Source organism: Eublepharis macularius, chromosome 2 (assembly GCF_028583425.1).
Source record: "Eublepharis macularius isolate TG4126 chromosome 2, MPM_Emac_v1.0, whole genome shotgun sequence".
Taxonomy (NCBI): Eukaryota; Metazoa; Chordata; class Lepidosauria; order Squamata; family Eublepharidae; genus Eublepharis; species Eublepharis macularius.
In genome coordinates, this window is record NC_072791.1 from 184784391 (window position 1) to 184795448 (window position 11058).

An 11058-nucleotide genomic window follows, 5' to 3' on the forward strand; every position below is an offset into this window, starting at 1 on the left:
AGGACAGAGCAGATGGCAGTACTGGATTCCTTCTTCTTCCCAGGATCCACCACCCAAGTCTCCAGGAATTTCCTAAACTGGAGCTGGCAGCCCTATTTATCAGGACTGCATATGGCGAAGGAAAATTATGGGCAACCAGATGTGATTCTTTTGTGCTTCTAGTGGGTAACATTTGGGTTGCTAACTCTGGGCACCTTTTCTTGAGTTAGTTTTTTCTTCTTCTTTTGTGTGTCTTGGGCAGATGATAGATGAAGCAAGGACAGCTGTGAGAAAGCAGTATGAGAATGAGCATATACAAAACAATTGAAAACAATTTTGAGCACCCCCTACCATTAAAAAATCATTCAAGCAGTTTTTCTGGTAGTTTGCAATCCAATTGTGATGCAAATGGAAGATGACTTACTCACGTTTTGTGAGATAATAAAATACTTGAAGAGCATCCAGTTTAGGAAAGAGAAAATGCACGTGGAAACAATTGTGTTTAGTATCAATTGCAATTATATTGGATCTAATTTATATTTATTTCAAGAAGATTACATCAGATGAAGCACACCTTGGCTTTTCTTCTTGCTGAGCTTTCCACCAGCTGGACAGTTAATAGGCCTGGTGCTACTACCCGCAGACACTGAAAACCTTGAGGATTTTATCTAATACTTATAAAGTGGGGCATAAATATCAAATTTACAGAACCTGAATAAATGTGAGATTGTTCTGTTTATGTGATGTTGGAATTTATTATTTATTTAGTTCATTTATATGTCATCTTTCTCCCCAGCAGGGACCCAAACTGGCTTCCATTGTTCTTCTACATTTGAATCTTGTGATGTAGGTTAGGCTGAGTGTGCATGACTGGCGCAAGGTCACCCAGCAAGCTTTCATGGCAGCGTGGGGATTTAAACCTGGACTTTTTTATACACCAATCTGACACTCTAACTGCTATACCACTTTAGATCCCTGAAGCTACAGTGCTGCTTGTACATTTCAAGCTATTCTTAGCAACCATGCACATTAGAAATATTGTCATACCAGCAGGGGACCAGCAAGAACTTGCAGGGGGACGTATCTCATTTTTTCCTCCTCCACTATTTCACCTTTCCCTTCCCTGAAAGCCCTCATAGCCTCTTCCCTTTTTCTTTTTCCTTCTCTTCTTCCCACCTATTAAAAATAACATTCACCTGTCCCTCAACGCTTCAGCTTTCCCTCCTCCCCACCCCCCAGCAGCCTCTACCCAGGAAAACTATGGCTCAGTTATGTGGTGCTGGCTGCCAGACTGGGCCCAGTTGCATGGTAGGAAACCCACAAGGACTTACAGGAGGTACCTTGCTTTCCCCTGTATTCCCCTTTCCCTCTTGGCGCATCCTCTCCCATTTCCCAGCCTCCTTTTCTCCTCTCGCCCATTCACTAACTTACCCCCCCCTTCAGCTACATTTATTTTATTCATTTATGCCCCACCTTTCTCAACAATGAAACGGGAAACAGCTACTGCCAGTGCTGCTACTTCTGGGGATGGTTGGATTGGGGGTTGATAAGCCTCTTTTTGAGTGGATGGACCCCAACACCCTACAAAACCAATGACCTTTCTCTTTTGATGGGCAATAACCCCACATCTCCAGCTGTGTGTCAAAATTGTTCCTGTCACCTCAAAAGACGGGCTAGTGTTTCTGTCAGGACACAACTAACAGTGGCTGCTCTATCTACCTCTGTCTACTGTTCTCTTGCCCAGAGGTGCTTGCATTTCTTTTGTACTGCTGCATACGCTACAGACAGGAGAAAGGGCCATATTTCCTTCCAGAAGTTAGTGCTCTATAGGGAGTCTCATTTACCCTCTGGAAAATTCTTTCTTAACAGAAAATGCATTTGTATCATCCTCTTTTGCCCTGTTTAGAACATCTTTTTCTGTGGACATGATAATGGTTTATTATAAGTAGGATCCAATTTTTACTAATACAAATACCAATAATGATTGTGATCCTGTTACAAATTAAGTTCCAGAGAAACCATCTTTATATGATGTTACTGGCTAGAAGATGTTAGGAGTTTTGTTTATCAGTAAACGTTAAGGTCTAACTACAGTCATCTTTTGACACTCCTATGTCTTGTTGACACCACAGGCTATGCCTGACAGAGGAAAAGCTACCTTAGTATCGGAAGAGGAGGGAACTAACTGAGAATGGACTATTAATTAAAGGGTTGAATAATACAAGAACCCTTCAAGTTACTCCTTACTTGTATATCATGTTCTTCCTGCTCTAGGGGAAAAAAATTCTGGCTGTTATATAGGACTACAGAAAAAATATCAAAAGATCAATATAAACATCTGGAAAACTATCTGCAACCCACAGCATGATGTTCTAAATTATATCACAAATGAACTCAGGCGGGAACCCAGTTACTCCAAGTTGTGCTTGTGTCAGTAGCCTCAAGGAATTTAGGATCAATGCTTAACTAAATAAAAATCATAACTAGTTGCACTGTTGGAAATGCCCAATAAGTTATTGGAGCTATACAATTCTTTTCCCTCTCGAGAGCTTTTCAAAACTAATTGGGCAAAATATCTCCTTTTATTTACCAGGATGAGCTGCTTATTAGAGACCTTATCCATCTCTAATTATATTGTCTCTCTCCTTTTCCACCAGTGATGTCTCCTTTTTTTTATAGTGAGCTCAGCATTTCATAAGCATTTAACAAAAGGCTAATATATTCAAGGCCCAGTTTCAATAGTTATAAGCAAATGTTACAAATGAATGTTACACACGAATGAGCATTCATTCAAGTGAATATTGAAAAGAATATGAAACAAGGTGGATAAATCCCCGAGGCTCCAATTTCTCATGGTTCAGAAGCCATACTAACGTAGAAAAAAAAATAACACAGCATCAACATTCGATGCCTTTTCTGGGTAGGGAAGACTTGCTAGGGAGAAAGAGGGGCTATGAAGAATGGTGATGATGAACTATATAAACAATAGGTGAAGCTCATGTGAGCAATACCTTCAGAGGCTGTCAACCTGTGGATAGGTAAGATTGGCAATGTATATACGTATTTTCTATTGTGGCTTTCATCTTGTGGATGGCCTGCCTGAGATCAGGAAGGCTTCCACATAGGGTTGCCAGCTCCAAGTTGGGAAATTCCTGGAGATCTGGGGGATGAAACCTGGATAAAGTGGGGTTTGAGGAGGGGAAGGACTTTGGTATGGCATAATTCCATAGAGTTCACCCCCCAAAGTAGCCATTTTCTCCAGGTGAACTGATCTCTGTGGCCTGGAGACCAGTTGTAATTCCGGGAGATCTCCAGCCACTGAGGCTAGCAAACCTACTTCCATACTTGTATCATTTTGCAGAATGTGCAAAATAGAAGGGCATTTTATAAAGGGATTAGAACTGTACCACAATGAAACACCTCAGGAAAACACTATAAGAGATTGGTATCAGAGTCTATTGCAATGTTTATTGTGCACAGCACCTGGATTTTACTGTATTGTCTTCTAGCTTGTAATGCTTTCTGTATTATAGAATGTCATGTCTTAGACAGCTTGTTGCTTGAATTGTTTTCTAATTCTGTAATCCTAGTCCTTGGATAGTGGACAAGAATGGGTGAAAGGAAGACAAAGGCACTTGGGGTATAATTTGTCTCCACAAAAGACTTTGAGTTTGTGAACTCAGGCATCCTAGTCCTATTGCATTGTTTACTGAATGCCTTATGCTGATTTTTTTTAATTGCAATCCACCTTGAGTCTCAGTGAGAAAGATACTCTATAAAGTAAATAAATAAATAAAATGCACAGGCAAATTGGTATGATACAGTATTTATAACAAAATGGAAGAACTCATCATAGACATCATAGAATTTGTAATTTTAAAAAAATGCAATAAAGTCATCATGTAACGACAGTGAAGCTAAGGGGCCATGGATATGATCAATGTCAGGATGTGAGACCACTGGGATTTCCATCTAAACTTGCTGAGGGAAGATGGGGGTAAACTAGTAGAAATACTCTGCATTTCTATCAAACAATCAGCAGTGGGACTATGACAGGATGATGCATGTCGCACTGGCCATATAGTCCTTTAGGTGCAGACTAGGTCAACTAGATTAGATTCAACTAGATCGGACGCTGGCGACTGAATCTTCAGATCTCGTCTTTAAGTGTAGCTGCAGGAAGATCCAATAGGGACTAAGGCTGTGGCAGGTTAACTTCCCTGTCAGTACCATATCTTTAAGACATATCCTTGCCTGAGCTTCTAATAGCCTTGGTAGGATAAGGTCAGGTTGCCAAACATGGAGGTCACAGTCTTGTCTAGTACTGTCTTCAACTAAGAGTGACTTGAGAGAGATTTTGAGTATGAATTTGATCTTACCTCCCCCTTTCACTGCTGGCTCCTATGTTTCCCTTCGAGCAACTTTTCCTCCAACAGAGAAAGACTTCATCCAACAAAGAAACTTCATCAGAAAAAGTAACTCTTTATTACAGGAAGTCTCTCTCTATTGAAGAAAGACTTAGTGGAAGAAAGTCATAGGACCAGCTTAGTTGAAGTGAGTCATGGATGGTTCCAACCCTATAACCTGACTATACAATGAGCAGAAAATAACCCAAACAGGCCTCTTACACATCTGTAAGCCCGCAGTTCCAGATCAGAGTTCTACAACCAAAGATGAAGAAAATTGAAAAGTATCATCGAACTGAACTACCATTAGAGACATATTTCAAGCTGGTCCATACATTATCAAGGTGATGTAGTTTCCACTGCAAAGCTGAAGTGCATGGAAATTCAGTTGCACTGTTAGCTGTTTGCATGGCAAGCTGTCCATGTGGCTTAGGGTGATTATATCATGAAGTTCTCCCCCATAAACTGCAGTTGTAGTTGGCTTGAAGCAAATGGGAAACCTTCATACAAAAAGTGTAGCTGAGTAGCTATGCACATCAGCTTCCTAGTGGCTATGCCGGTGAGAAAACGCATGAACCAGATTAAGAGGAAACAGCATCCACATGCTTTAACCACTAGCTAGAACCACTCTCACTCTTTGGTTTTGCCTTACAGAAGACTTGTGAAATCAGCCAGGGCTTACTACAACCTTTCAAAGAAAGTCCTGCCATGGCCTTTTTGTTCCAGATTTATCTTTAACAAGCAATCCTAATGCCTGAACAAAAGCCTAACTAGAACAAAAAAAAGAAAATTCTGAGGATGTGCTCCAGTTCTGTCTGACATACACATGAAGCTTATTTATACTGAATCAGACCATTGAACCAGGTCAGTATTGTCTATTCAGACTGGCACCAGCTCTCTTGGGTCTCAGGTGGAGGTCTTTCACATCACCTACTGCCTTGTCCTTTTAACTGGAGATGCTGGTGATTGAACCTGGGACCTTCTACACAGGGCCGGATCTACGGGGGGGGGCAGGGGGGTAGTCTACCCCCAGTGCCCCCAGGGAGGGGGCACCGGGAGCAGCTCCCAGCTGCCAGAGCGCGCAGGCGGCAGTGTGGGCAGCCTCGCAACCCCCGCGCTGCCTTTTGCCTGCCCTGCAGGGCAGGGGATGCGCAGCAAGCCGGCCGCCCCGTCCTGCGGGGAGGTGAATGCCGCGGGCAGCCACGCAGACCCCGTGCTGCTTTCACCTGCGCCGCAGTACAGGGGGCAGCCGGCTTGCCGTGCACCCCCTGCCCTCCAGGGCAGGCAAAAGGCAGCACGGGAGGCTGCGAGGCCGCCCGCGCCATTTGCCTGCGGGGAGGTGAATGGCACGGGCAGCCTCGCAGCCCCCCGCGCTGTTTTCACCTGCCCTGGAGGGCAGGAGGTACGCGGCAAGCTGGCTGCCCCCTGTACTGCGGCGCAGGCAAAAGCAGTGCGGGGAGCCGCGCTGCCTCTTGCCTGCCTTGGAGGGCAGGGGCATATAAAGCAGACTCTTCCACTGAGCCACAGCCCCCTTCCCTTAAAACTCAAATCTGCAGATTAAGAGCAACACTATAACTTCTTTCTTAGAATCATCTATTTTTCTCTTTTAAAATTTTTCTTGGCACATCCAGCTTGAGGAAGTGTTCTATTCTATGCATGTTTGGCTAGGCCAAATGAACACAATATTTTACTGACCCTGTATATATCCAGCATGAGTTTTCACAGCATCAGGGTAAGACTTGCTCATTTATTTACCAGCTATTCAATTTGATTGTGAATTGTAGCAATTAATTTTGGCTCCCTGTTCAGAAGATTCTGAACAATGGCAGTAATTAGAATCAACATTGGCTGCTCTTGTCTTGGATCGCAGTCTAAAATTACTCATTTTGCCGGTTCAAAATTTATTAACTGCAATATCAGTTGTTGATTGATTCTTCAATTACTTGCAGAGATGCTTGAAGTAATGGTAGTCAAAGACCAGAACCTTTCCCCCCCTTGAATGTGCATATTTGACATTTTCAGGTGTCTTATCTATGGCAATAATAGTAAACAGACAATATAATTTTCTATCAGGACACTTTACACTCTTTTGAATCAGACCAGTTTCAACTATTTAGATAATTTCTTTTGTGTTCTCTTGAATTACACAAGGGGAAAGCATGAGCTTGACTGACAACATTGTGCATGCTGTGAAAACTTGCTGAGTGCAATGGTGGCTCTTAGTAAAAAGAAGCTTCAAGCATGAGAACATAGGAAGCAAGTTGTCAAGTACATCCACTTCAAAAGCTTTACTGTAATGTTAATTTTGTTTCACCTAGCAGGAGCTGTTTGATTTCAGTTCTGAAGAATTTATGGTACAAGAAAGCTAAAAATCATTAAAACGATTCACTCTTTTATGCCCAATTTATTATGGAGCCATGAGGGTGATTTGTAGACGTATAAGAACGTAAAGCTACTCATATTAGGGGATCAATTTGGTAGTTATTTCCGTTGGGAAACCCTTCAAGGTATAACTCCCTCTCCAAAGTTAGAGGAAATTCTCAAGAATCACACTAAATGTCTGGTCTGCCTCACAACTTTTGGGGCAAGTAGGAGTAAGCAGCCCTTTTCTGGGAAGTTTTTCTCTTTTGGAGTAAAACCAAGGAGACATCAATTTACATTGAAGTGAGCTGTTCCTTCTCTTTTTCAAGCTGGCTTCATTTTTCAAAAACAAATGGAAACTTAAACCCTACCCTATGTCCCCTCATTCTGCTCCATTTCGTTCCTCATTGTTAACTCAGTCAAGCTGAGTCGACTTCTTCTGGCATCATAACCTGCCCAAGTGAAAACAGTTTTAAGGATTGGCTTAGATGAGGTAGGGCAGGATTTACCTCCCTTGCCCTCTGTGGTTGGATTTTAAAAGGACTCTTATTTTCTTTACAAATAAATGAGAAGTGTAACCTCTCTCTCTCCCTTACTGCTAAAGGGACATAGCTTGTATATCTGTCTCTATTCTCCATATCCACAGCTCTGCCTTAGTGTGTAAGCAAAGTGCATTCCCCAGACCTAAAAGGGAACATAAACTGCCTATGCTGGAGGAAGAGGAAGAATGGCCTGTGCTTTTATTCCCACCCCCCACCCCAAAACCAACTTTTCTGCCAACCTAGTTGCCTGTGTTTGCAAGTGAAGTGCTACTCTCCATTCTCTGCAAGACAGGCAAGGTGTTTGTGGCCAGGTGATTCTCTGCCTCTACTCCTCCATCTCTACAACCCTGCAGTTTGCGTAAGCGAAACCTGTCCCTCTCTGCCCTGCGGAGGACCATGCTGATCAGCAGGCTCTGTTCTGCTGGACAGCATTCCTGTGATGCACATATCTGGTGATGCTGAGTAATCCTCTCTGCTTGCTGTACTAGTCCCTTCTGCTGCCTGGGAGACTGAAGCCAGACACTGAGGCACCAGCATAACTGCCAGATCAGCAGATTGCTGCTCCTTCCCAAATGTTGGGAATAATTTTGGTTGGAATTGTGAGCCTCATATAGGGACTGGCTAGATGAGGATGAAGCAGGTTACTGAGAAAAACAGTGTTGCACTTACCTGTAACTGTTGTTCGTTGAGTATCTTCTGTGCAGCCCCACATTGGGACTGTGCATGCCTGAGCAGTCGCAATGTGGGGCTGCACAGAAGGACAACGATGCATCTCTGGTTACTGGGGAGATGTGTGCGTGACTGTGAGGCGTAATGACAGCCGGGAAGTTGATTGAAAGACATTGCAAGTGAGAACAACCCCCCTGAATGTGGTGGAAAGGGTCAGAAAAGCCACCAAGCACATCCCTACACCTTGGGTGGGAGGGCTACACTGCCAAGAATGTATGAGCTGAGTAACATACAGTGAGTGTAAAGCTATGGAGAAGTTGAAGGACTGAGCCAGGAGGAGGCTATTTGGACAGGGCTCATAAATCATGTCTGAGCTCTTAATGAGGAAACAGTAGCAGGCAGAAGAGTTTAAAAGTTCCAGAAGAACTGACTTAAAGTGAAGGAGTTTTAAGAATGATCAAATGGATGCTCCTTGTGTATGAGAGACTCAAAGAAGAACTATTATTCTTGTCTTTACAGTTATATAGAACTGGTAAGTACTTGGTATTTGTTTATCCAGTCCTTTATTCATTTTAATACCCTTACATGAAAAAAACTGGCCTTTATTCAGGAATCTACAATGCACATAGAGAGCATCTGAACTCCCACCTACAAAAGCAGAGAAACTTTGAGACTTAAGAAAAACATTACAGAACATTCACAGCATTTATGAATGGGGCATGGTTCTGTTCATATTTCCATTAGTAACTTTCTCACAGCACTTCCCATGGGTGGGTGGGAAGGCTGAGAGGAGGTGCTTTGCCCAAGGTCCGGTAGAGAGTTCATGGCTGAAGCACAATTGGAACAGTGGGACTTCCAAGCTTGGAGCTCACAGCTCCAAGTCTAGGCCAACTTTTTAAAAACACTGCAGATTTTTAAATTTGTTAATGCTAATACATTAGGTATCTTAAGTATCTTAACTTAAAAAGCAGCAGAGCAGGTGAAGGCTTAGATGAAAGATTTTGGATTCAAAAAAAGGATCTAAGATTGTCCCTGAAAAAGACAACTGGTAGCTCCTGACTACTTTGTGATCTTTTTGTCGATCCAAATAAAGGTGTTTATTAGCCACTCTTACCTTTGCCACATCACTTTCCTGTTCAGACATGCATTCATTAATGTGTGCTATTTTTCATCCAGACTGAACAGCAAAGCTCATTAGCAACATATACAATAAACCTGAACATCAAGTCAAACATACATAACTGTAACATGGTGTCTTTGAAACAAATAACTCATCAAGCAGTTCCCCCAGTTTGGTTGCAAAATCATAAGATAATGCTTTTGGGAAAAAGGTGATTTATTTACATATTAATAGGAAATAACCACATACCTACTCAGAAATAAACAACAGTAACAAATAACTTAGTTTTAAATCATTCCCCTTGAGTTCAGTACAAAGAAGCTGACAACAAAATAGTTTACCCTTAATACAAAATGGATACTGCTAAGTGTAGCTACATTACTTCTGTGTTTGTATAGGTTTGAATCCATGGCTCTTGGAAAGGATAAACTAAGCAGGCTGTTCTCTCCTAGAAGATTTCAAGTGTAGTCATTCTCAGTATTGCTACCACACAACTCACAGATAGAATGTTAACACTTGCAACAAACATTGACATGTGGAGCAATTGGTTAGTTTAACAGTAAGGGTACATCCAGCATATTTTAAATTGTGGCTAAAGTTACTGTGTCTAAAACAATCTGCCTCGAGCCTAAATTTCATTTTCCTGTAAAGGCTCACTACAGTACAATTATGATACCTGCAAAAAAAAAACCCCAACATAAAACCCCCCAAAATCTTTAGTATGCTGCTCATAATAGAAACATTTCACTTTGAACTGTCTAACAAATAAATTGTAGAGCACAGGATTTATTTTGTGCTCTTTTCCAGCCTTTAAGCTTGACCAGCAGCTGTTGTTGGCGTGGCGTCTTGAGCACTCAGTATTTCCCCATGCATTGTACACACTGGTTACAAAAAGAGGCTGGGCGCAGGTACTGGAAGAGTGAGCCAGAATCTCAACTGAGCAGCCCCACCCCACTTAGCACTCATAGGGCACAGTAACCGTGCTCGCGATACAGAGCTGCTTCTGTGGATAGGGAGGTGTGCAAGCTTCTTGTTCTACAGCAGGTAAAATGCCAATGTAGGAATCAGGTAGGCATTTTAAAAGGAAATATTTTGAAGAGGATTTTAATGATCAAGAAGCCTGAACCCTGGTCTGTAGATGGAGCAGAATGAGATGACAGGGCAGACTCTACCACTTCAGGAAGGAATGCATTTTTTTAAAAAAATGGTCCCCATATAAAAAAATTCCACACCAGTAAAAAAGCTAGCGCTCCAGAAATAAAGAGAGTAGCACCGCGTGCTCCCTTCTTAGTTCTGTAAATACAGATATATTTTTTTTCCATATAGGATCATTCAAATTTGCAATACCTCCCCCCTGGAGAAGTATATCAAACACCTCATTCTGCTCCACATATAAAGCAGACTGCAAATTATCTAAGCACATCATGTAGCACCTTTAAACCACTGTAAACAAGATTACACTAGGAAAAATAATACATTATTAAACAAAAAATATCCTACCAGAAACATACACATAGACAGACTTCCAAGTCACTTAAGCATGGTAAACATTATTTGCATAGAAATCTACTAGATATCAGCGTATCTCTTTAATCAACAACTTTGGCACAACAGGAGGAAGCCAATAACTGATAACCAGAGAAATCCTTTATGTTAGGGATATCTAACATCATCTGAAGCAATGGTCTTTAGATAATTAACCTTTTAGCACTCCACAGAGAACCAAGGTAAAATGCACATGACTCACCATGATTCCACAGCAGCCAATACCACTCAGACAAAATCCATTGATGGAATTCAATGTATACCTGTATTCAAAATTTGGGCAAACTGCTATCATGAGACAAGAAAACCCCAGGTATCTTGCTTGTAAATATGAGAAAAATGTCACATTGTTCTATGGCTTACCGACAGCAGCAATGAGATCTTAAGAATTTTCAGTTAACCAACACCCTACCCCCCGAAAAAGGATTCTATACAT